Source organism: Vulpes vulpes, chromosome 3, assembly GCF_048418805.1.
Source record: "Vulpes vulpes isolate BD-2025 chromosome 3, VulVul3, whole genome shotgun sequence".
Lineage (NCBI taxonomy): Eukaryota > Metazoa > Chordata > Mammalia > Carnivora > Canidae > Vulpes > Vulpes vulpes.
Window position 1 is genome coordinate 30450639 of NC_132782.1, and position 24269 is coordinate 30474907.

The 24269-nt window shown below is 36.5% G+C and overlaps 1 long non-coding RNA gene across 1 annotated transcript in view; it reads right to left on the reverse strand.

Annotated features, from left to right (window-relative positions):
• LOC140598113 (uncharacterized) overlaps positions 1–19742 on the reverse strand; it is a 41196-nt gene extending 21454 nt beyond the window's left edge. Inside the window, exons 1-2 of the long non-coding RNA XR_012000242.1 lie at positions 19617–19742; positions 19080–19214 (exon numbers count right to left, since the gene is read on the reverse strand). This is a non-coding gene — a long non-coding RNA (uncharacterized lncRNA). The remainder of the gene's footprint in view (positions 1–19079; positions 19215–19616) is intronic.
• Between the last annotated feature and the right edge of the window lie 4527 nt (positions 19743–24269).

The window sequence follows — 24269 nt, forward strand, 5'->3', positions numbered from 1 at the left end:
GTCTTAAGACACTCTGCATTCACCTCAGTCTGTTCTACTGCTGTCTTAAAGGGTGTGCTGAGATAATAAGACTTGAAAGTAGAAACTACAAAATGTTGTGTTATAGTAGGCATGAAAACAAGTCACCCTTGTACATCTCTATCAGAGGTGACCAGGTATATTGTCAATGAGCAGGAGTATTTGAAAGGAATCTTCTTTTCTGAGTAGTAGGTTTAACAGTGGGCTTAAAATATTCAGTAAATTATGTTGTAAACAGACTCGTCCTCATCCAGGCTTTGTTGTTCCTTTTATGGAGCATCGACTGAGTGGATTTAGCCTAATTCTTAAGGGTCCTAGGATATCTGCGTTGGCCAGTGTGCACTGGCTTCAACTTAGTCACCAGCTGCATCAGCCCCTAACAAGACAGTCAGCCTGTCCCTTGAAGTCTGGAAGTCAGGCATCCACTTTTCCTATTTATGAAAGTCCTAGATGGCATCTTCTGCCAATATAAAGCGATTTCATTTCATTTATATAGAAAATCTGTTGCTTAATGTAACCACCTTTATTAATGATCTTAGCTAGATCTGGAGACTTGCTGCAGCATGTACAGGCAGCACCTGCTACTTCACCTTGCACTTTTACTTTATAGGGATGGTTTCTTTCCTTAAACCTCAGGAACCTACCTCTGTTAGCTTCAAACTTCTTATTCAGCTGCTTGATTTCTCTCAGCCTTCATAGAATTGAAGAGGGTCAGGGCCTTGCTCCGGATTAGGCTTTGTTTGTTTGTTTGTTTGTTTGTTTGTTTGGACTAGGCTTTGGCTCAAGGGAATGTCGTGGCTGATTTGATCTTCTATCCAGGCCACTGGAGCTTTTGTCCCTATAAGCAATAATATGTTTCACTTTCTTATCAGTTGTGTGTTCACTGGGGTAGCACTTTTGATTTCCTGTGAGAACTTTTCCTTTATATTTACAACTTGCCTCACTCATGCAAGACGCCTAACTTTTGACCTATCTTGGCTTTTGACATGCCTTCTTCACTAGGCTTGATCATTTCTAGCTTTTGATTTACAGTGAGAGATGTACAGTTATGCACTTGAACACTTAAAGGCCATTGTAAAGCCATTAACTGGCCTGATTTCAATATTGTTGTGTCTTGAGGATTAGAGAGGCTGGAAGAGGAAGACAGAGATGGGGGACTGGCTGGTTACTGGGGCACTCTGAATACACACGGTATTTATTAAGTTCACAACCTAATATGGGTACAGTTCTTGATACCCTGAACAATTGCAATGGTAACAATAAAAAATCACTGATCACAGATCATTATAACAAATGTAAGGATAATGAAAAAGTTTGAAATATTGTGAGAATTACCAAACTGTGAAAAACGTAAGTGAGCAAATGCTTTTGAAAAAATGATTCCAATAGACTTGCTCAATGTAGGGTTGCCACAAACCTTCAGTCAGTGAGAAATGCAGTGTCCGAGAAGTATAGTAGAGTGGGGTGCGATCACATGAGGTATGCTTATCCAAAATTCAGGTGCTATGACTGCAGACCTTGTTCTTGTAACAAGTGTGTCATGCTACCTAAATAATCACTGCATCCGCCATCATGTCATTATTGCTGTGATGATGGTCACTTCCTGTTACTCCAAAAGCTTAGGCAACTGGTATGCGTACGTAGCAGCCTACAGGTAAGGCAATATTTACACATTTCAGTGAAATTCTTATGTAAGAATTTGAAAGAAAATGCAGTTTGTTATGTATATTGAAAGTGTTATATAATTGAAATAGGGCTGTAATAGTTCTAAGAAAGATTCTCATTTCATATTATTAAATATAATTTGAAATAGAATAGCATTTGTCAAATACATATAGCTAGTTGTGGCTAAAAAATGATACAAATGAACTTAATTTTACTCTGAATAACTTTGGTTAAGATATATTTTTACAGGGGGGTCTGGGTGCCTCAGTCCTTAAGCATCTGCCTTGGGCTCAGGATATGATCCCAGTGTCCTGGGGTCAAGCCCGCTGTTGGGTGGGGAGAGCCTGCTTCTCTCTCTCCCTCTGCTACCCCCCTGCTTGTGCTTGCCCCCCCTTTCTGTCAAATAAATAAGTAAAATCTTCAAGAAAAAGGGATATATTTTTACAAATCTTATTTTGCCACTTTCACATGTTACTGAAATAGAAAAATTTATTACACATAAAACTGTACCGAAAACAAATACTTGGTGATTATTAAATCATTAAACAAATAGATGTGTTCTGCACGTGAGTGAAAATTGAGCCTTTGTGCTTTGAAATGCAGTTCTCTCACATTGCTTAACTAACATGAACCATAAAGCGAAAAATGTATACATCAGTGAAGTAATTTTCACAACTATCAAAAATTTAAATGAACAATTTCCATAGTGTATTTAATTTTATTTTAATGTGTCTACAGAGGTTTTCCTTTCTTCATTGCATGTAACTTTCCTGCTTTAATAAATCCCTATTTCTTTTTCCTTTTGAACAGGCAAATTCTCTTACGCTTCTATACTGCATTCCTATTCATTTTATGCTCAAAAAATTTTTTTAAATCAACATCACTTTTTTTTCAAAAACCTTAATTATACTGTGTTAATAAAGGTCCCTGACCTTTGGATTTGTATCCAATCAGGATAAGATATATAGGAAGAAAACAGGGTTGATATAGTAGACTACAATCCAGTGGAGGACTGACTTTAAGCTATCTATGCATAACTTAAATACACTTAATGTGTAGACGTATTTGGGAATGTCAACAAACATTTTTTCCTAGCGATTTTCCAGGTGGTTACGTGACATGTTATTTAGTAACCAGGCCACTGATTACTCCAAACTGGGTAAATGACTAAATAATGATTCTTTTTCTCGGGATTTTTGGACTTATTGACTAAGTGATAATAGCCACCTCTCTCTAAAGCCTAAAGGTTTTATTCTCAAGAGCTTTTTAAAACCATGTTTACTGCCATTTTATGTAAAAAGTCAGAAAAAGGCTGTTTTTCTGAATACGAAGCAAGAGGGAATCAGATCTTCACAGCTAGAGACCACTTACTCCTTGTTCCTGAGCCCCAGCAATGTGCCCTGTTGATTTCATGAAGATTTCCAGTGTCCTAATAATGATTCCTGTTCATGCCTAACTGGCTTACGTTACGATTTTGGCAAGCACAGCGGAAAAGAGCACAATATGTGGTGGGCCGTCACACTAGTGTGGGTTGGGCAGTTTAAATTTGTAAGAAACTCTCTCTGTGTCTCTCATGAATAAATAAAATAAAATATTTAAAAAAAAATAAATTTGTAAGAAACACGTATTAGATGTCTTCAGCAAACGAGTTATAATAAGGAAAAAAAAGAAACGCTCCCAGCAGTCCAGTGCCAGGAACAGAGAAGTGGTGACCTGTTCATCCACTTTCAGGTTGTGATTCAGAGAACAGCTTTGGTGGTCTGTTGACAATATCTGTATTGAATGCAGACATACTGCCCTGCTTCTCTAGAAGTTTCTTCTATTTCTCAAGCAACTCACAGTAACATGGAAGTAAAACCTAGCAAAATATTTATAGAACTTCCATGGCATGTGGCTACAATACAAAAACTATATGGCATATAGCATTGTGCTTTATCAGAAAGAAACCATTGATAAAGAGCAATGGATATGCCAGATAGTTTGAGTCCTGCTAGAAATGGATGCGGGAGGTGAGGAAGAGGTTATGGCATAACTGGTAGATTTTTAGAAGACCTGTCCAGTAGTCTTCTTTTGGGATCTTCCTCCGTTGACCCTCATATGCTAATGAACTCTTGGGTTCTTAACCAATTTATTCACTTTATCTGGATGATCATAAACAATTAAGTAGCTTATATTACCATTTCTGACTATTCTGGTAGTTCTATAATCTGTACCTTCAGATTAGACTCTGACAGAGCTGTTGGGCTATATACAAAACATCTTACTGAATTTCTGTGCCTGGATATTTCAGCATTTCAAATTTAGCATGTTTAATCTTGAACAGCTTATTTTTCAAACCAAACTCTTAGTCTTCTATACTGGCTATTCCCATAATTACTACAGCTTGAAAACTGAGGAATATCACCAAAGTCTCTCTTTTATTTGGGATTAATCAGTAAATCCTTATCAGTTGAATGTTTCTGACTTCCAGTTTCTTCATACCATTGCTACTATCATAAGTGAGCCCTAGATCATCTTTCATTTACATTTTTGAGAGTAAATTAATAGAGTTCTTAAGAGCATGAGTTCTGAGGCTACCCACCTAGGTTCTATTTCCAACTATACTACTTCCTTACTCTATAATCTTCGTGTCTGTGCCTTAGTGTCCTAGATTAAAATAGAAAAAAAAAAAAGTTGTAGTATCTATTTCACAGGTGTCCTCTGAGGAATAGATGTGAATACATGTAAAGTGTTTAGAATTTTGCCTGATAGTTGAGTAAGGGCTCCATTAATTTTGATTTTTATTTTGCATTCCTTCTGCTGATTCCATCTCCAGTCTTTTCAATTCTTCGTCCAGGTTGTTGCTGTAATTACAAATCTAAAAGTAAGACTTGACCTTCTCAAAACCTTTCATGGATCTTCATTGCCTACATAATAATATCCTGAGCCTGTTGTATGGCACACAGTGTCCGTCATGGTTTGGCCCAGCCCACTAATCCAGCATTCGTCCGACCCTGTAGTATGATGATCTGACTGGGCTTTCCTGCACATGAGCTATGTCCCGCCTGGTGCTTTTCTTTGCCTGTATTCCACTTCCTTCCCTCACTTCTCTGTTAAATTTCTTCAATCTCTCTAATAAATCATATTGATCTATTTACTATGCCTTCAACTATATTTTTTTCATTTCTTCCTTTGATCTTGTGATATGTCTTTCCTGATGCCTGTCTAAAAACACCCATATTTCAAGACGTCTGGATTAATTGTTTTTTTACTTAGTCCTTGAATTGTGGTTCTGTGTTAAGGTAGAGATCTGTGAATTGGACAGGTCGTTGTTGTTGTTGTTTGCCTTTTTCGTTTTACTGTAATCAGTGGGAAATTACTGAGATAAGGGAAGTTATTGGAGCAGCAGAGAGTCATACTGAAACAATATTTTAAGAAAATGTATCCTGGAGAAAAAGTAGGCTAGAAGAGAGCAGAGAGCCCCTGACTGTCTCAGTTCCAGGCCTCTACATATCAGTAATTTTTAAAGGCCCTTCCAGGCCAAAAAATACCTAATGGTCCTGTTTATTAAGTAGTTATGTCCAAGTCACAGAATAGTAATAGTTCACATGGCCTCTAACAAATGCTATCCTATATCCCTTGAAAATTTAAAATATGCTGGGGTGTTCCAGTGAATTCCATGTGGTGCCCTGATGCACCTTGGGTCATGTGTTTTAACCAGAAGATCAGGAGTATCTAAACAGGAAGACTGGAGACAGGAAGATCAATTGAAACAGGGTTGACAAACTAGGACCCATGGGTTCAATCTGACTCACCGCCTGTTTTTATAATTAAGTTTTACTGAAATACAGCCATGCTCATTTGTTATCTTTGATTTTCATGCTAGAACAACAGAGTTGAGTATTTGAGAAGAGACCATATGGCCCACAAGGCTGAAAATACATATTACGTTGCCCTTTACATATAAAGCTTGCCAGCCCCTAAATTAGGTTAGTTCAATATCAAATTATGATGTCATAAAAGTCTGAACAAAAGAGACAGACTGGAAGTTCATTTTCATTGTATTCAATTTATAGACATTTGAATATGATATGTCAGACACTCTGGGGAAGCTGGGAGAGGTTTGCCATTAACTTTATATTCTATAGATTAAAATGAAATCATGGCAATTTTAGGTTTTATTTGTTTTTTCTTAACCTCTCTTATTAAGTGTCTCAGGAAATTATATTTCTACCAAGGGTTCACTTGTTAATCATAACCATCCTTTTTATAATTGGTAGGCAATTAAGATATTTCAAAATTAGTTTCTTTTACAGCAAAGCTGATGTGCCGACATCTTGAGGAAACTCCGATTGCACCCTCTGTTCACTGATGTTATCAATATACTTTTTAGTGACAAATAGAGAAAGCTGACTCAAAACATATTCTGATAGACTTGTTCCCTGAATGGCTTGTGATGATACATTAACTTAGGAGAAATTTTCTCATTTTCATTGGAAAGCTTACTTATTTAATACTTTGAGGCATAACTGAAAACATCCCTTACCTATTCTGAAAATAATTCAGAGACTGCAGATAACATAATGAACCCATTAAGCTGGCATTGGTCCTTACCTAGAGAGCTTGTGTCATTTATTATTAGTGGCCCATTTCATACTCACTTCTTCTAGGTTTCAAAAAGTTCTCCGCAAAAAAATGCATCCAAATTTACAGATACAATCTTAGGTGTTTGTCTGTAATATTTTTGTGGGATTGGGATGATACCTAAACCAGCTATAAATATATAAATTATTTGACATTATAGATAAAGTTCAACTTTGAACCTTATTCTATCAAGTGGGAAAAGTTGTCTACATTTGATTGTTTTGTGTGTGTGTCTGTGAATGACAGAGAGAGATTAGATGCAGGTAGCATATAGCATTGTGCTATGAAAGTAAATAACGAAATTTTTATTTGTTGCTGCAAATAAAATTAAATCTCAAAAGTTAAATAATACACATTAAGAAGTCAATGACATTTCTCTGACAGCATGTTCAGCAAGATATGCATTGGTAGTTTTTATAGAGTTGCTTATTGCTTGAAGGATTTTTTATTACTTGTGGGAAAAAAAAACTTAAAGTCTTTTATTTTTCATAGATAAAACAGTATTTTTATTTCTAACATTTCATTAATTATTATTATTTTTTTAATGATTCCATTTATTTATTTGACAGAGAACACAAGCAGGTATAGCAACAGACAGAGGGAGAGGGAGAAGCAGGCTCCCACCTGCTTAACAGAGAGCCTGATATGGAGGCTCCCACCTGCTTATCAGAAAGCCTGATATGGAGCTTGATCCCAGGCTCCCACCTGCTTATCAGAGAGCCTGATATGGAGCTTGATCCCAGGATCCTGGGATCATGACCTGAGCTGAAGGCAGATAATTAACTGACTGAGCCACCCCGGCACCTCTGTTTCAACAATGTATTGATGGGCACTGTAGCATCCCCAGTATGATTGTAGACAAATGATGGATGGACAATAAATTCGTTGGAAATTCCAATACCACTGGGAAAATGATGAATTGAAGAATTCTAGGTTCTTCTGGTTCTTTGGAGTGCCCATTAGCTCCTACTGCATAAGTTACTCCTTATTCTATAACTTTCACTTCTCTGATCTCCCATCCTCCCAGTACACTTTCATTTCTTCTTGCTAAGCAATCCTGCATCCTCTCTTCCAGTTACCAACACTGACTCTTGCCATTTTCTCATCTCCTGCATCTCTCCAGACACAGATATTCTAGGCAAATTGTGCCTTAGACACTATTTATCTATTAGATGCAACTGCCTTTTCTCCTCTGCCAGCAGCTATGTCATCTGCAGTGTGTTTTCAGCATCCTTGCAGTCCTCTAAGCTCTCAACCACAGATACTGGGACTTCAATTACCACATCCTTTCCATCCTCCCCCAAGGCCTCCACATCTGATTAATACAGCCAAAAAACCAGTTGATCCTCTCTTTGCCCAGCTCTCATAGGTTTCAGACATTATGCACCTGATATTTTTTTCAACCTAGAGATATTTTTAGGAAGATACTCTAGTCCCTGGAGTTCAAGAAATCAGTATTTCTTTTTAAAACTCTTTATATGATAGGCCATTTTAAAGCACAATTTGAAGACCCACCATATTTCATGCTAAATGATGAATTAAATATACTCAAAATTGTAAAGTGCCTTTACAAGTAATTTTCCATTACCGCAGACTGTTATTTAATTTTTATAAAACAAAATAGTGAAAACTGAAAACTCATTTAATCAAAGAACAGAGTATCTTTTCAATATCATCATAAATGTTGATTATAAGACTCAAACTAGTGTGTAATCCCGGGTATACATTTCACATTTGAAAATATACCCAAATATATTTTCAGATAGATTTCATGCCTATAAATCAGAGGAGTCTAGTCATATAATCATGGTTCCTATAATGTATGCCAAGTAGAAGCATAAGTTAACTAAAAATTATTCAATTCACAAAATTATCTTTCATATTTGATTACACTAAATCTATGTTTCTTAAAGCTTGGCTTATAATCAGTGTCTCTTTAGGTCTCTTTAGGTCTCTTTGTGGATCTAAATAAGACATTAATAAATTAAACATGTATTAAAAGAATGTTTCTTTAAGAGAAACAATTCCCGCTATCTGTCATTTGGAAACGTTACAATTCCAGTTTTCAATTAAATTCTAAGACAAATATACAAGAGCGGCTGACTTTATACCAGTAACTATTCTTGTGGTAGTAGATTGACTCGCAACACTTTCCAGCCTCAACTTAGAAATCTATGAATCATAGCTTCTTTTTTGCAAAAAGTCTTCTGATTCTGTATTTGAATAGAAGAACACATGTGGTTTTACTCTACTTGTTTTGACAAAAATCACACTTGATGCTTGTTTTCAGGTTAAATACTTTGTTGTTCTTTTTTTTTTCCTGTTCCCTTGATTCTCTCTGTTGTCATCCTCCTTTTAGTTCTAATCCATTTCCTGCTGCAGTCATATGTTTAGCAGGTGTCCAGCCATATGTTTAGCACACACGCATGCACACACACACACACACACACAAACACACACACACTACTTGCTATATTCAAATGTTTCCAGCCTTTGACTCTCCTGGTTCTCAGGCCTTTGGACTTAAGACTGAAATTATACCATCAACTCATTTTGGTCTACAACTTGCTGACTGCAGAAGCTGGGACTTTTCAGCCTCTATAATCATGTAAACCAATTCTTGGTTCAGTTTCTCTGGAGAACCCTGAATAATACAGGATAAATTAATAGAGGATGAATAGGAAATTCTGAACCAGAATGCTAAAAGTAGATTGGATCAGCTCATAGAAGGCCTTTAATATCAGAATAATTTACTTCTGTTAGGTAATATGAACACATCAGAAGTTTCTAACAAGGAATGTTACATTAACACACACACACAAACACACACACACACACAATATTTTAGGAAAAATCCCTCAGGCAAGAGGGGCCTGAGGTATGGTGATGATGAGAATGCTATCACGACATAGTAAAAACTGAAATGAAGTCACCTTCCCAAAACTGGGGAGGTGAGTAGAGAAGATCATGAGTAGAGAAGATCAGAAAAATAATTCTAGTCACTGATTATAATCTTAGGTGGGAGTGGAGACGGTGATGCTTGCTATTCACTGAGCTCAAAGGACTAAAGAGAATCTCAGTGGAGGGAATGGAATGAGCAAATACTTGCATTTAAGTTGCAAACTAGAAGCCTATAAACCAAACCTAGCCCCTTTTTTTTTATAATCTGCCTCATAGGGTTTTAAAATTTTAATTTTTTTGTCAATTTAAAAATTGTGATCATTCATGCAAAAAATTTTTTTCTATTTTGAACATTTTAACTTAAAAAAAGGTTAGTTGCCTTTTTGCAATTTAGCAAATCAGTGGAGCTGAATAGCAGCCACCTCTGTCAGACAAGGCCTGGTCACGACTGTTTCCTAGACCCCTTTCCTAGACCCTCTCTGAGACCCAGACAGAATCAGGAGACACCTTGTAATTTTCATCCACCACATAAATATCTCGAGCACAGTTGTGGATGGACTATCTACCTTTGATTGTAGGTAATCTGATGGAAGGGACAAGTCTGTCTATGCCCTGAGTGTTTGAGGCAGAGCCAGGACCTTGCAGGCACCATAACTGAATTTATTTGGTTGAACTAAAGCTTTAAGGACTATCAAATGGACAGACTGATTATAACCAGGCCTTGTGGATTTCTAATCTGAGGATGTTTAGCAAAGGGTCTTATCTCTTTTGAGTCTCAATTTCTACGGGTGAAATGAAGCTAAAAATAATACTACATCAGAGGGTGGTTATGAGGATTTTACCAACTACCCGTGTAAGAGGCACTCAACACCTTGTTTCAATCAGTGACAGAGAGTTTAGCCTTAAGTCAAATCTAACATGTAACCACCTTGTGAGAAAAAAAAAATGAAAAGAGCAAAATTGTAGTCTCATAAATTGCAAGTCTTTCAATTTTACTTCGTGGGCAAATTTTCTATTATCCATAAACACAGACGAAAATAATTTTACTTGCCTAAGATGTAATCAAATAGTTTTCCTATGCTTAACCCGTCAAAACCTTCACCATGTAATGAAGGTTGACAATTTTGAAAAGTATACCATGGAACAGTTTGGAAAATTTTGTCACAAGAGCAGCTGGCTAGCTTTATACCCACTTATATATATTTATGGTGAATGCCAGGAGCTTGTTGCTTTGTTTGTATACTATTAATGCAGTTTAAAAATTCATATTGTGTTTTCAGCAAATTAATAACAGATGTTGGAATTCAAAATGAATGCATTATAGGCAATAAACAGTTCTCATTTATATAGAAATTATATCATTATATGTATAATTAGAACATTTGAAAAAAGTATCCACATCAGCAAGAACAAAAGTTATTACAATCTGATGTATATGGAAATAGTATTTTAATATTTAGATAAAATAATTGTCTAATAAGAACATTGCAGTGGGTATTAAAAGGATTTAGAACACCTCGGAAACTTGAAAATAATTTTTTTCTAGCGTACTTTAGTGTCATGAGTACTCCTCTGACATTCTAGGCCTTCTTGTCCTATTTTTTTAAAGATGTATTTATTTATTTTAGAGCGAGAGCACGCACATGAGATAATGAGCGAGGAGCCTGACATGACCCATGAAATCATGACTTGAGCCACAACCAAGAGTTGGCGGCTTAACTGACTGAGCCTACCCAGGAGCCCCTTCCTGCTCATTTTTATTTATTTATTTTCCTGCTCATTTTTAATCAGAAGTGAGAATATAGCTGATTTTGTTCTTTTCTCTAATTTGTTCCCTTCTCTTGATTGCCAGATAAAATTTAGATTTTCTATAACCGGAAATGAAAATCCATTGTTTGCAAACTTTAATTTCAGAGTTGACTCCAGCAAAGCACTTAAAGAGATTCTTTTTAAAAGGTGCTGACATTGAATCAGAAGGTGATCTCATCTCAGTAGAGGCAGCAGAATTAGACCCATTAACTTCAGGTGAAATTGAACAGCCACCCTGGGAAAGCTTGTCTAAGTGAAAATGAGTATAGTCAAATTTAAGGCAAGGTGTGTGAGAACATCTGAAAGTGTAATGTGATGCAAAGTATTTCCGTGTGGCTTATTAGTCACACCTAGAAGCCTGTTTTAAAGTCTAGACAGACAATAAAAATAGCTACCAGAGAAAATAAAGAAACATTCCAGATGCCCATGGGATTTTCCTTTAGTGGGGAAATGATTTAAACTAACCATAAACCACCCCTCCAACATCAAGTAACTTTAAGATGGTTAATTTTAGTAGAGAAGTCGCATTTAAGTATTTTCTTAAAATGTGGCCACATTATTCCTCAAAGCCTTATGGTTCTACCCTCCTATAGATAAGAAACATTAAAAGACAAATTTAAAAAACCTTAAGCTCCTAAATTTAAAAACTCTGGGAGAACACGTCACTTAAAGAGATTTGTTTTCCCAGTCTTGGAAGAAAATGATTGATCTCTCATTGTACTTCTGCAAACTCAGAACTTTATGTGTATGTTTTACTATTTTTTCTCCTTGTTGGAAGAGAAGTTCCATACGTGTAGATTTATATAGCCATCCACCCCCATAGGCACACATGGCATGTTTCTATCGATACGTCCTTCTATCTATGTTTAAGAGCCAATTCTTAGAAAAGGTCATGTTGAAAGGTGGACTAAGGCACCAGGTGTACAGGAGTGCATCTGAGCGTGTGTCCCTTTGAATCAGGCCGTGCTAAGCCAAAGGTAGTTGGGAGAATTCCACCGACAGTAGCAGGAGCTGGGTGTGTGTGTGTGTGGGGGGGGTGGGCGGGGGTGGTGATAGGAGGGTTTATACGGAAGATGAAGCAGCAAAGCAAGGAAATTGTTTGATTAATCATAGTTTTAAGCAGTTGCTTATTTGGGAAGGTTGGCTGTTTGTGACTGGTGGTTCTTGATTTTCTCAGTTTTGAGTGCATGGACTCTGGCCTGTTTTGGTTTGCTTACATAGGTTACCAAGGCGTTAGAACCGTCTCAGTCTAATGGCCTTCCTGTTTAAATACTTTAGCAGTTAGAAGAACGGAAGCAATGTTTCTGTGCCTATCAGCTCTTTCCATTTCCTGCCATGTGGAGATTAGGGCACACCTGGTTCCCCTGCAGAGTACAAGAGACTCCCTTAGCGCTGATTTATTTAACTTCCCAATTTCTATTAAACACAATCATCCCAGGATCAGTGGAAGAAATAATTTGAATCTTACAGAGGCACGAGACTGAGCTGCATGCACTGGACTGCTAGGGAGTAGAGCAAACCATGAAACTGTTCAGAGAATTTGGCCAATTTTTGCGGTGGCATCTTTACCTGACTTGTTATGTTCCGTACTTCTCTTAGTAAAAAATTGTCATCCTGTGAAGATGAAACTCCAGAGAAAACAGAAAAGGTTGAATTTGTGAGATCAGATTGGAATATAAAGCCTGCAGACCTGAAAAAATGATTCAAGGTAAATGCAAAAGTCAAGGTTATACTTTAGAATCAGATGCTCAGTCTGAAGAATTAAGGAAATCAAAGGAAAATTTGGTTACGATAATAATTACAGTAGTATCAGTGTTTTGATCAGACATATTGCCTATGATTTGAAGGATATTTCATGAGAAGAGTATCAGTCACTCATAGTATGGCAGCACCTGACAAAATATATTATTATAGCACTTTTTTATATTTATCTGAAAAATAAAAATAGACTCTAATGAGGTTTATGTAATTCTCTGTATAGCCAGTCACCAGCCACTTTTTTTTTTTGTGGAATTTAGCAATATCTCTTAAAATCACATATTAAAAATACAAATACAGGAAGGGGATAATTGATGGATTTATCTCAAAGATACTTATATTTAGAGGAGGGAGTAAAAGCAAAAGAGCTACTTTAGGAAATTATTTATGACACATCTATTTTTACTTTACCATGTCTAGCTATAGAAAACCCCCATTAGAAATACAAGTTAAAAAAAGAAAAGGTGGCTAGACTGATCAGAAAAATGAATTTGTGTTGAAATCAAATGCTTATTTTTAGAATACTTTTTAAATGTCAATATTATCAAATTAGTTAATGTACATTTTCAAAATAAAGTTGTTCTATGTGACTAATAATAAAAACAGTACCTCTTTTTTAATCCCTTATAAGTCCTTATTTCTGATACCTGGAGACAATGGCATTGACCCTTGAACTCTTCTATTGACCTCCAAGTTGCTAAATGCTACATTTACACTGACATTTTGTGGTTTTTCCATGTTAGACCTTATCCATGGCCTCTTACTACAGAAGATGGAAGTTTCCCTCCCTTGTCTCTGTACTCCCTAAATATTCTTTTTCCATCGTTTCCAGATATGGTTTTTATCACATGCATTTTGGAAAGCTAGTATTTATGTTCATGTGGCTTCTAATTGAGCTGTCACATTGTATATTATGATTGCATTTCTTTCATGTAATGTGCTTTTTTCCTTAAGTTAGTATTTGTCCCCCTCATGGACTTAGTTGCTGCTAATAAATTTCGAAAATGTCCCATTAAAGTCCTCTCAAATATAATCAAACAGGTATGGTAAACTACCATTTTTATTTTTTCATATATTTTATTATTTTGCATAGAATGATTTCCCATAAAATTTTCCAGTATTTTATTACTGTTTTGTTCCAATTTGAATCATTTGTCTTAAGACCTATTGAATACCCAGACTTTATTTCTTCCACATACTCTTTGCCTCATTTAGTAGTGATTGGCACCCTTTCTGGGTTTCTCTAGGATGTGCGAGGTTTTAGGGAAAGGATTATGTTGCGGGCTTCCTATTTATATAAACAATTCCAGTTAAAAATATGTAGCAAAATTCATGGACTTCTTTGAATTATAGTAGCTTATTGATAAAAATTTAAGCTGGTTAGGAAATAGAATTATTACTCATGATGCTTTATCACCCATTGTGTTGCTTGTGAATACTATTTTTCAAAGACTCCCATGGATTGGTGTTGTGCTTAGTTGATGATTACAAAAACACATCTTACTTAGGGAATGCAGGAAAATTGGAATGTTAATCTGTTTTCTTGTCATGTTGAATTATCGCTCAGCATGTATAGTACAAATGCAAAACACATTTTCCTACCTTAAATTCTTTTGAAGTCTAGCTGGAACTATTTTAATCCTAGAATGTGATTTCCCACAATGTTGACCACATCCGTGCCTTTCATCATATTGGGTGGGTGCTTAAGGGAGATGAGACAAGGAAAATACAACCCCTTTCCAGCCTGGTTTAAAATCTACCTGGGAGAACACATCTTCAATACAGTGATTGAGGCAAGAGAGGACATCAGTTAGAAAGGCCTGTTTGGGGGTGGCTCAGTGGCTCAGTTGGTTAAGCATCTGCCTTTAGTTCAGGTCATGATCGCAGGGTCCTGGGATCAAAGCCTGTGTCAGGTTCTCTGCTCAGTGGGGAGCCGCCCTCTCTCTCTCTCTCTCTCTCTCTCTCTCAAATAAATAAAATCTTTTAAAAAAGAAAGAAAGAAAGGGTGGTTGGCATTGTATAGCAGTGTGGCCTTGCACCCTTAGAGGAAATAGGGCACAGGCACTCATGGAGAAATACTTGACTTGCGTCACAGAGCATGGAGAAAGGGTTGGTTAATGTCCTACATGCTAGCTCCTGAAGACATAGAAGGTGAAGGACTCCTGACCCCACCGCTGCTGCCTGGAGGTGCTTTGACAGGAAGTGGCATCATAGGTAGCACGCTGACCAAATGAGAGCCAGAGTAGGGGCTCATTAACACAATTTTAGTCCAAAAGCCAACTGTGGGTAGTTGGTAGTACAAAGTACTGAATTCATGCCCAGTGTAAGAGTCCTGCAAAGTACATCAGCAACAAGCTGGAAGCCCAAATTAAGGGAAAATACCAGAGTGTCAGGTTTACTCATGTGTTGATCACTTTTTCTTCTTTCTTGAAGCACGTATGTATGCTAGTAAGAATGTACTATTAATAGTAGAGAAATGAAAATGCAGAAAAAAACATGGTGGATAATTGGCTGCATGAAAGCATATGATTGGTTAGTGGGTGGGATCAAGGTCAAGAGTGATGGGTTGGTCTTGATATCAGCAGAATGTCTCCCATTGTAACAAAAAGGGAATCAAAGAGTATAGGAAGGAATTCTGGAACCTTAGGACAATGAGGTAGCACTTATTTAATTGCACCTGTTTTGTCAGCGAAATAGAAGAGCCGTCATCAGATGAGAGAATGTGGTGTAGGCTTTGATGTTAGGGGTCTGAGGAGAAGAGGAGGAGATACATATCCCCTTTAAAAACACCTGAGTAAAGAAAGGTGCAAGGTGCGTTCATGTCCTTATTATTAAATTAAATACATAGTGTTTTCAAGAATATCTTTAATTATAGTGAAAAGGTAGGAGAGATGGGTTATGAACCATTGAAGATGTCACTGGTCCCGTCATTGCCATCTCTCTCTTCACAACGTTAGTCACTTGTAAGATGATCCAAAACCAAATGTATCCCAGTTTACTCACTGGGAGAAGTAGGCATCAGGCCAAGTCAGTCTGTTTGTTTCAAATTCTCTTATTTTCTCAATAAGGTTTCTGATTCTGGGTAACATTTAGCTTTGTTTCAGACGATGGGGAAGGTAAATTATTCAATACAAGGGCAAATGGTATGTAAGTAAAGTCATAGAGAAAGGAATACATAGGAAAGTTTCAGAGGAAAGTGAGTGGACCAATAGTTAATAAAGGCTTTACTGTCTGCACGCGCATAGTCTCAAAGCACGAGTGAATTTATAATAAATTCTTTATCAGCCTGATGATTATTTGGCATAATGGCGTGGAGTTAAAGGTAAAAATCTGGAAAATAATTTCTTGGCGATCATTTCGGTAGGCAGTGTGAGCATATCTTGCGCTTGAAAGAGAATAAGAATGAATCATTCCCTTCCTCTCTCACTAAGTGCTCAGTCTTTGAAAGCTTAAATCAAGAAGATGCAGATATAGAACAGATTGAGATAACCACAAGGTTTATTGGCCGTCCCTCCTTGTCACAGTATTTCAAAGCACAGCAGTTGCTTGTAGAGATCACATTTATTTATAGGATTCAAGATACCATCTCTGCAAACTATAATAGTGCCCATTTCTTCCCAGAAAACATGCAATGGTAAGATACCTGGGTCTCTGCCCAAGAAGGGGTATCCAATGAGTCGTTATGGATTAGTATGTCTTCTCAAAGAGAGAGATGGAATTGTTTCTTATTAAAAAGTCACTCATCTCTCCCAGGCCCACTGTAATATTAGTGAAAAATATCAAAAACATAACTGTAAACTAAGCCTCGTAGGAGGAGCAATACATACAGATGAATGAATAAATAAATAATCATTTCAGTATTAGCAAATGAGATACTAAAATACTTCCTAATATTGAAATTGAGTTTTATTTTTTTTTTATGTATAATAAAATATTTGCTGCAGGTTGACTTCAATATATTACTTTAAAATCTTTGGTTAAGTTGTGTCATTTCACATTATACCTACTCTTGATGTAGGAAAGAAGGTAAAGGTTCGAAGCCCACGGTCAAGAAAGAATTTCTTGAAACATTTTTGGTGCAAAAAGGTGATTAAAGCACAGGAATAGGGCCTAGGGGCAGAAAGCGCCTCTGGGGTCATGAGGAGGGGCCTAGTATATACTTTCAAGTTGGGAGGGGTTCAGGGAATAGCATAAATCTCTAAGGGATTTTGGAAGCAAGATCTCCAGGACCTTGAGAGGGCGAGCTATTGTTAGGAAAAGGTGATTTATTACTGTCTAATAAAACTTCGGCCTTGAGACCTTTCAGATGTATATCAGTGGGCCCATGTTTAGGGGATGATTGTCAACACCTATCTTGGGGGTGGTTAGAGATAAAGGAAATTTCTAAAGGACTTTGTCAGGCCAAGATTGCTTTTTGACTTTAGCAAAGTATTAACATTGAGGCAGTTGAGTCCCTGGAGGAAGGTCCCTCTGCCTGTTTCAAGGACTTGTCAGTGGGCTGTAGGTAGTAAGGAAATTTAATTAATTTTTTTTTCTGCCTTTGTTTCCCATATCACTCTTACTATGAATTATTTTTAAGTCACTGAATAACATACAATTATGTATACTGTCCCTTCTATGCAAATATGATTTGAAATCTAGTCCAAGTAGAGAAGGGTAGGAGCTTTGCTTGTTTTTAGAGTTCTTATGCCTGCCCGGAACTTGCAAGCAATATTATTTGAGAAAGACATGGGTGATGATATTGTGGTGGTTAATTTTGATAGCATCGTACCACGCACTGATTTGTATCTGTGTGGAAACTAGTGAGGGAACTTCAATGGGAATTTATAATGACTTACTGTGGAAAAAAGCTGATGCACTCCAGGAGAAAATGTCCTTAATAGAAAATAGTATATTTTTATTTGGAAAACCATATCTGGAAATACTCAAAGCAACCAGCTGTGAAAGCTTTCTTCAGAAGAGCAAATATGAAATTTTCTTTTCAAATGATTTGAAAAAAAGGTACATTCTGAATACTTACACAGCAAAGAGACCACAAGCTTTAGAAATGTCTAAAATATACATGTTCTCTAAAGTTACCCTCAGATATTTATGTCTAAGAAAAATCAAAAGTACATGTAGAGTTTTTCAAAAGTATGTCTTCTGTACATCTCTTTTTGATATATGAGTTGATATGAAAATATTTTTTGGAGATGTTCTCTAACAGAGACCCTGTAATTTGACTTGGAATGTATATGAAATTTTTAATATGATTTTCTTTTTAAAGCCAATGACTCTATTATATGTAGGCATTACCCAGCTTCCAAAATTTGTTTCTCTCTCATCAAGAATAAGACATAAATGTGAGGGTTGTATTTCTAGTAGCAGCTGCATAATTTCATTACAGATAGGTCTTCGCTTTTCCCTTTTATTTAAAATAGAAGAGAATGTTTTCTTTCCAAGGTATGAGTACAGTTATTTTATAGGATTATTTTTCTTCATATCACCAAAATATAATGATGTGGAGAACAAAAGCAAAAGAAATGTAAATAAAATTAAATTTTCTTATGATCTGGAGCCCACTGTCAAATACTTGGGGCAGGCTGAGTAGAACATTCCCCCAGAACTCCCAATCTCAGGGCATTGCTAGAGGGAAAAGCAACCTAGCTTGACCATAGTCAGGCCTCCAGTATCCTGGGAGTCCTCTTTAGCAGAGGAAAGTCCTTTTGGATACTGTTTTGTTTTTACTTTCCCCAACTCTAAAGCGTGTAAGTCTATAATCAATTTCTCCTTACAACCCACTGCGCCTCTCTCCGCTATAATAAAAAGCACCTTTTTTGGCATCAGAAGCATCTCAAGAATTCTCTCTTGGCCTTCCGTTCTGAATCCCCACATTTCCACGTCACATAATAGAAGAACATCCTTGCAGTATAATTATAATGAAACGCTCAGGTCTTAAATGTTTCATGTAATGAACTTTTACAAATTTGTTACAAATGCATACTTTCATGTGACCTACATACAGAAATTTTCTCTATCCAGAAAGTTCTCTTATATTTCTATCAATCCCTCTGTCGATTTAGTTATTTGAATAATGTCAAGATTAAAATAGGACATTGCTGCTTTATATCTTATTACCGCAGTACGACATTATTAGTAGTGATCTACAAAACAAACCCGAGAAACTGATATTCTAAAGCAAGTGTCATACAAACAATAACATAAGACAAAGCCCTATATTGATTGGGATTTGGTGTGTGAACCAAATGAAATATCTGAATCAAACTCCAATTCGCTATTGTATGGAAATAAATTAACCTTGTTACCTGTAGCATCATTTAGATGAGACGAGTGTATGGGGTCATGTGTTTCTGTTCTGTCCCGGGCTGTCTTGTTTCTGTGGAATGCATCATCGTGCGTCACACGGGCAACAAAGGGGTTGATCCCAATACTTTCACAATCTGATGGATACAAACCAGTTTTGTGAATCAACTGCTAGAGGTCCACTACTCCATGGATCCGTTTGTGTTGATCAACACACAAACATTTGTAAGAAGAGTTTAAAAAAAAAAAAAGAAAAGACAGTAACAAACATTCAAAAGTCAGCCAGTTTTAACTTCTGTAATGAGATTTCAAAACAGATTCTAACTCAAAGATGTTCTCTCTCAAAGTTGATAAACCCTCCCTGGAAACCCTTCCTGCATATGCCCAGTTTGTCTCCATAACCTGCTCATAACCCTTTCCTTCCATCGCTTCCTTCCCCCAACTTTGGATATATGGGTTCCATTTTTTCAGGAAAAAAAAAAAATTCCATTGAAAAGCTGTTAGATCAGAAAGCAGATCTACAGAAACTGAATTCTTACCTTGGTTTAAAGCAAAGTTAGAGATTGTAATTAAGGATTCTCTCAGAAGTAGAGTGATAGAAATATGCAAGCGATCTCTAGGTTTTGCTAGCACGCATTTTCCTTAACAGCCAGACCTTCAACAACGACTGCCCTTAATTTTTAACTTATCTTGTTAGGGAAAATGGTTAATAGTTAATAGCAGGAGGGGGAAAAGTAGATTGATTTAAGTAATAACTCCTTGAAATTTAAAATTATCTTGAGAAGTGAAGAAAAGTAGGAATTGAACGGCATGAGTCCTTTTTTAAAAGTCTTTTTCTTAAGGGTAGACATGAAAATGGCATAAAAATTTTAACAAAATGAAGATAAATACACAAGAGACTCCAGGGGCGCCTGGGTGGCTCCGTCCGTGTCCGTTAAGGGTCTACCTTTGGCTCAGGCCCTGATCTGAGGGCTCCTGGACTCCCTGCTAGTGGAGACTATACTTCTCTCTCTCCCTTCCCTCTGCTCCTCTTCACACCTCCTGAGCACTCGCTCTCCCCCAAACCCCCAAATAGATAAAATCCTTGAAAATAAATAAACAGGATCCTTCAAAATGACACTTCAGGAAATTTTCAAGCACTATTTAGGAGTAGAGCCATGAACTGTAATGTGAAAAGAGCATCATCAACTTTTTCAATAGATTCAAACTAGAATTAGGGGATTTGGAAAGGAAAAAGTAAATGAAGCAGTAAAATAGAATAGAAAATAAGCAATATATAAATGGTTATAAATGTTTATAAGATTTTCCAGTTGTCTTTCTGTTACTGACTTTTTAATTTTTTATTTTTTAAAGATTTTATTTATTTATTCATGATAGACACAGAGAGAGAAAGAGGCAGAGACACAGGCAGAGGGAGAAGCAGGCTCCATGCAGGGAGCCCGACGTGGGACTCGATCCCGGGTCTCCAGGATCACACCCCGGGCTGAAGGCAGCACTAAACCGCTGGGCCACCCGGGCTGCCCTGTTACTGACTTTTAGTTTAATTTTATTGTGATCTGAGAACATCTTTGGTATGATTTCTATTCCTTTTAAATTGTTAAAGTCTAGAATGTGGTCTATTTGAGTATCAATTAGATAAAATTGACTTCTTTACATAGCTGAATTTAATTGACATTATAGAACACTTCACTCAGAATAATACACATTTTTGTCAAGCTTACATGGAGTGTTCACCAAATAGACTGCATTCCAGATAGCTGGAAAATCCCCAAATGTTGAAAATTTTTAAAGATGCGCTTCTAAATAACCCACATGTCAGAGGGTCTCCACAGAAATTGAAGTATTTGAACTAAGTGGAAATGAAAATAATACTTACCAAAGACACCTGGGTGGTTCAGTGTATCAAGCATCCAAGTCTTGATCTCAGCTCAGATCTTGATCTCAGAGTCGTGCATGAGTTCAAGCCTTGTGTTGGGCTCCACACTGGGTGCAGAGCCGACTTAAAATACTTATAAAAATCCGTGGAATATAGTGAAAACAGTGTGTAGATGGAAGTTTATAGAACTAAATGTCATATCAGAAAAAAAAAAGAAATATCTAAAATCAAAGACCTAAGCTTGTGTTTTAGGAGAATAGAGAACAACTTAAACCTAAAAAAGCAGAAGAAAAGAAATAGTGAAAGACGTGATGTGAATAGTACTGAAAACAGGCAAACAGTAGAGTAAATTTAAAAATCAAAAGTTATTTCCATGAAAGGATGATTAAATTAATAAACCTTAAGCAAGACTTATCAAGATAAAAGAGAGAAGACACAAATCAATAGTGTAAAAAAAAATGAAAGAGGCTATTCATGGAAATTCAAAGGATAAAGGAATATTTGTATGCCTACAAATATGATAAATTAGGTAAAATGAACAAATTCCTTAAAATATACAAAATTCACAAAATGAGAATAATTTTAATAAGTCTATATTCATTTTAAATATTATATCAATTATCAAAACCTCACAAAGAAGACATCACTAGGCCATGATGGTTTCACTAGTAAATTACACCAGACATTAAAGGCAGAAATGATACAGATTCTCCATAATCTATTCCAGGAAATAAGAGCAGAGCAGTACTTCCTAGTTCATTATGATGCTGGTTTTACCCTGATATTAACTATATCACACTGATTGACGGTGCCCGTCAGGTCATCTGTATCCTTGATGATTTTCTGTCCGCTTGGTCTGTCTACTTGATGTAGGAGAGAGGTTGGGGTCTAAACCCGGTGGCCGAGCGAGAATTCTTGAGACGTCTTTGGTAGGAAAAGGTGGTTTTACTCAAGTACAGGGTCAGGAACCCGAGGGCAGAAGGAGCTGCATGGCGATGTGAGGGGGGGCAGTTACATACTTTCGGGTTGGGAGGAGTTGAGGACACCCTGGGTCTCTCAGGAATTTGGAAGTGAGGGATCCAGGGCCTTGCGGGGCGAGCTATTGTTGGGAAAGGGTCACTTATTCCCATCTGGTAAGACCCTCCTCATGAGACCTTCCGATGTGTGTCGGTGGGTCATACGCTTGGGGGATGACCCCTAACATGTATCTTGGGATTTAGAGATAAAGGACATTTCTAAAGGAATTTTTATGTGTTAAAATCGACTCACGGGATCCTTTTGTCCTTTGCAAAGTATTAACATCCTGGCAGCTAAATTCCTAGAGGACTGTCACTGTGTCTGTTTCAAGGGCTTGTGAATAGGCTAAAATTAGTAAGGAAATGTAATTTTTCTTTTGCCTTTGTTTCCCACATCCTCCTAGCCGAGGGCGGTGTTAATGTCGTCTCCAACCGTATTGACCAGTTTGCCTATTTCTCTTAAGAGTTTTCCTCATATATTTTAACATATTTAGGATATGTCATCACGGAACGCCCTGCTGATCTTGTCCCTGATACAGTGCACCGTTCTTAATGGGCAGCTTTGTCTCAAATTAAGTTATTCTACCTTTTCTTTCTTTTTTTTTTTTTTTTTAGCATTGAATATCTTCATACCTTTACCCTTAACCAATCTGTGTCTTTTAAAAAGTGCTCATCTTGTAGATAGAAAATTGTTAGGACTTACGTTTTATTCACTCTGACATTCTTTGTCTCTTCATTGGAGTATTTAGACTATTCCCATTTAAAATAATTATTATTTATATATTTTGACTTAATATTTACTGTTTATAATTTTTTTATGCATTGTGTTTATTCTGTGCCTTTTTCCTTTTTTTCTGACTTGTTTGGTCTATAATTTCATTCTCCTTTCTTATCAAAGTAATTACACTCCATTAAAAAAATAGTTGTCTTCAAATTTAAATCTACTTTCAAATAGCACTACACCAATTCATGCATATTAAGGTATTCTCAATTCCATTCTTTGATCTTGTAACATTGCTCTCATTTATTTTACTTGATCCTATGCTGTATTTGCCCAATAGATTGTTACTATTATTGCTTTAAAGAGTCATCTTTTAAATCATGTAAGTATAAGCAAAATAACATTTTATTTTTATTATTCTCTCACCAACCCTTTTTATTTATGTAAGTCTCTTTTTATATAGAACTTTTTTTTTAATGTAGAACATCTTTCAACATTTTTTTCAGAGCTGGTCTGTTGAAGATGAATTCCCTCAGTTCTTATTTTTCTGAGAAATCATTCCTCTTTGAGTATGGAAAGATGATTTTGAATTATCTTTCAAAATTGATTGAATTTTAGACTGGTGATTTTTTTTTCTTTCAACACTCAAAATATTTAGATCCACTCTCCTCTTCCATGCATGGTTTCTGATCTTATAAGCCGTCTGCCGTAATTCTTACCCTTGTTCCTCTTCAAGGAAGCTGTTTTATTCTTCAGCATCTTCCAAGATTTTGTCTTCTGTTTCTCTAGTTTGAATATAATTTCTTGGAGTGTGTATGTGTGTGTGTGTGTGTGTGTGTGTGTGTGTGTCGGCATTTTTCGTCCTTCGCGTTCTCTGGGCTTTGTAGATCTAAGGTTCAGAGTCTGTCCTTACCTTGGAAAAAGTTTTTAGATATCATCACTACAAATATTTCCTTTGGTCCATTCTTTCTTTCTCTTCTGGTACACTAATTGTGTACTATTTTATATGTTGCTGTTTTTCATGGTTCTTGATTCTATTATTTTGTTTTCATTTTTTTTTTTTTCTGTTTGTCTTTCAGTTTGGGAATATTCTATGGACCACTCTCACTGATTCTTTACTAAGTAATTTCAAGTCTACTGATGATTCTGTTAAGGTGTTCTTTATTTCTGCTAATGTAAGTTTAATTTCTACAATTTCCTCTTGAATATTTTCAAAGTTTCCATCTCTCTGCTTACATTTTAATGTTTTTTTCCATTAAAATCATTAATGTATGAATCATAATTATTTTAAATCCTCTGTCTGATAATTCCAGTATCTATTAAGCCTGGTTCTGATGTTTGCTTTATCTAGTCAGCCTGGTTTTTTTTTGTTTGTTTGTGTTTTGTTGTTGTTTTGCCTTTCGTCATGATTTCTGATTTTTAATTAAAAGTCAGATATATTGGGATCCCTGGGTGGCACAGCGGTTTGGCGCCTGCCTTTGGCCCAGGGCGCGATCCTGGAGACCCAGGATCGAATCCCACGTCGGGCTCCCGGTGCATGGAGCCTGCTTCTCCCTCTGCCTGTGTCTCTGCCTCTCTC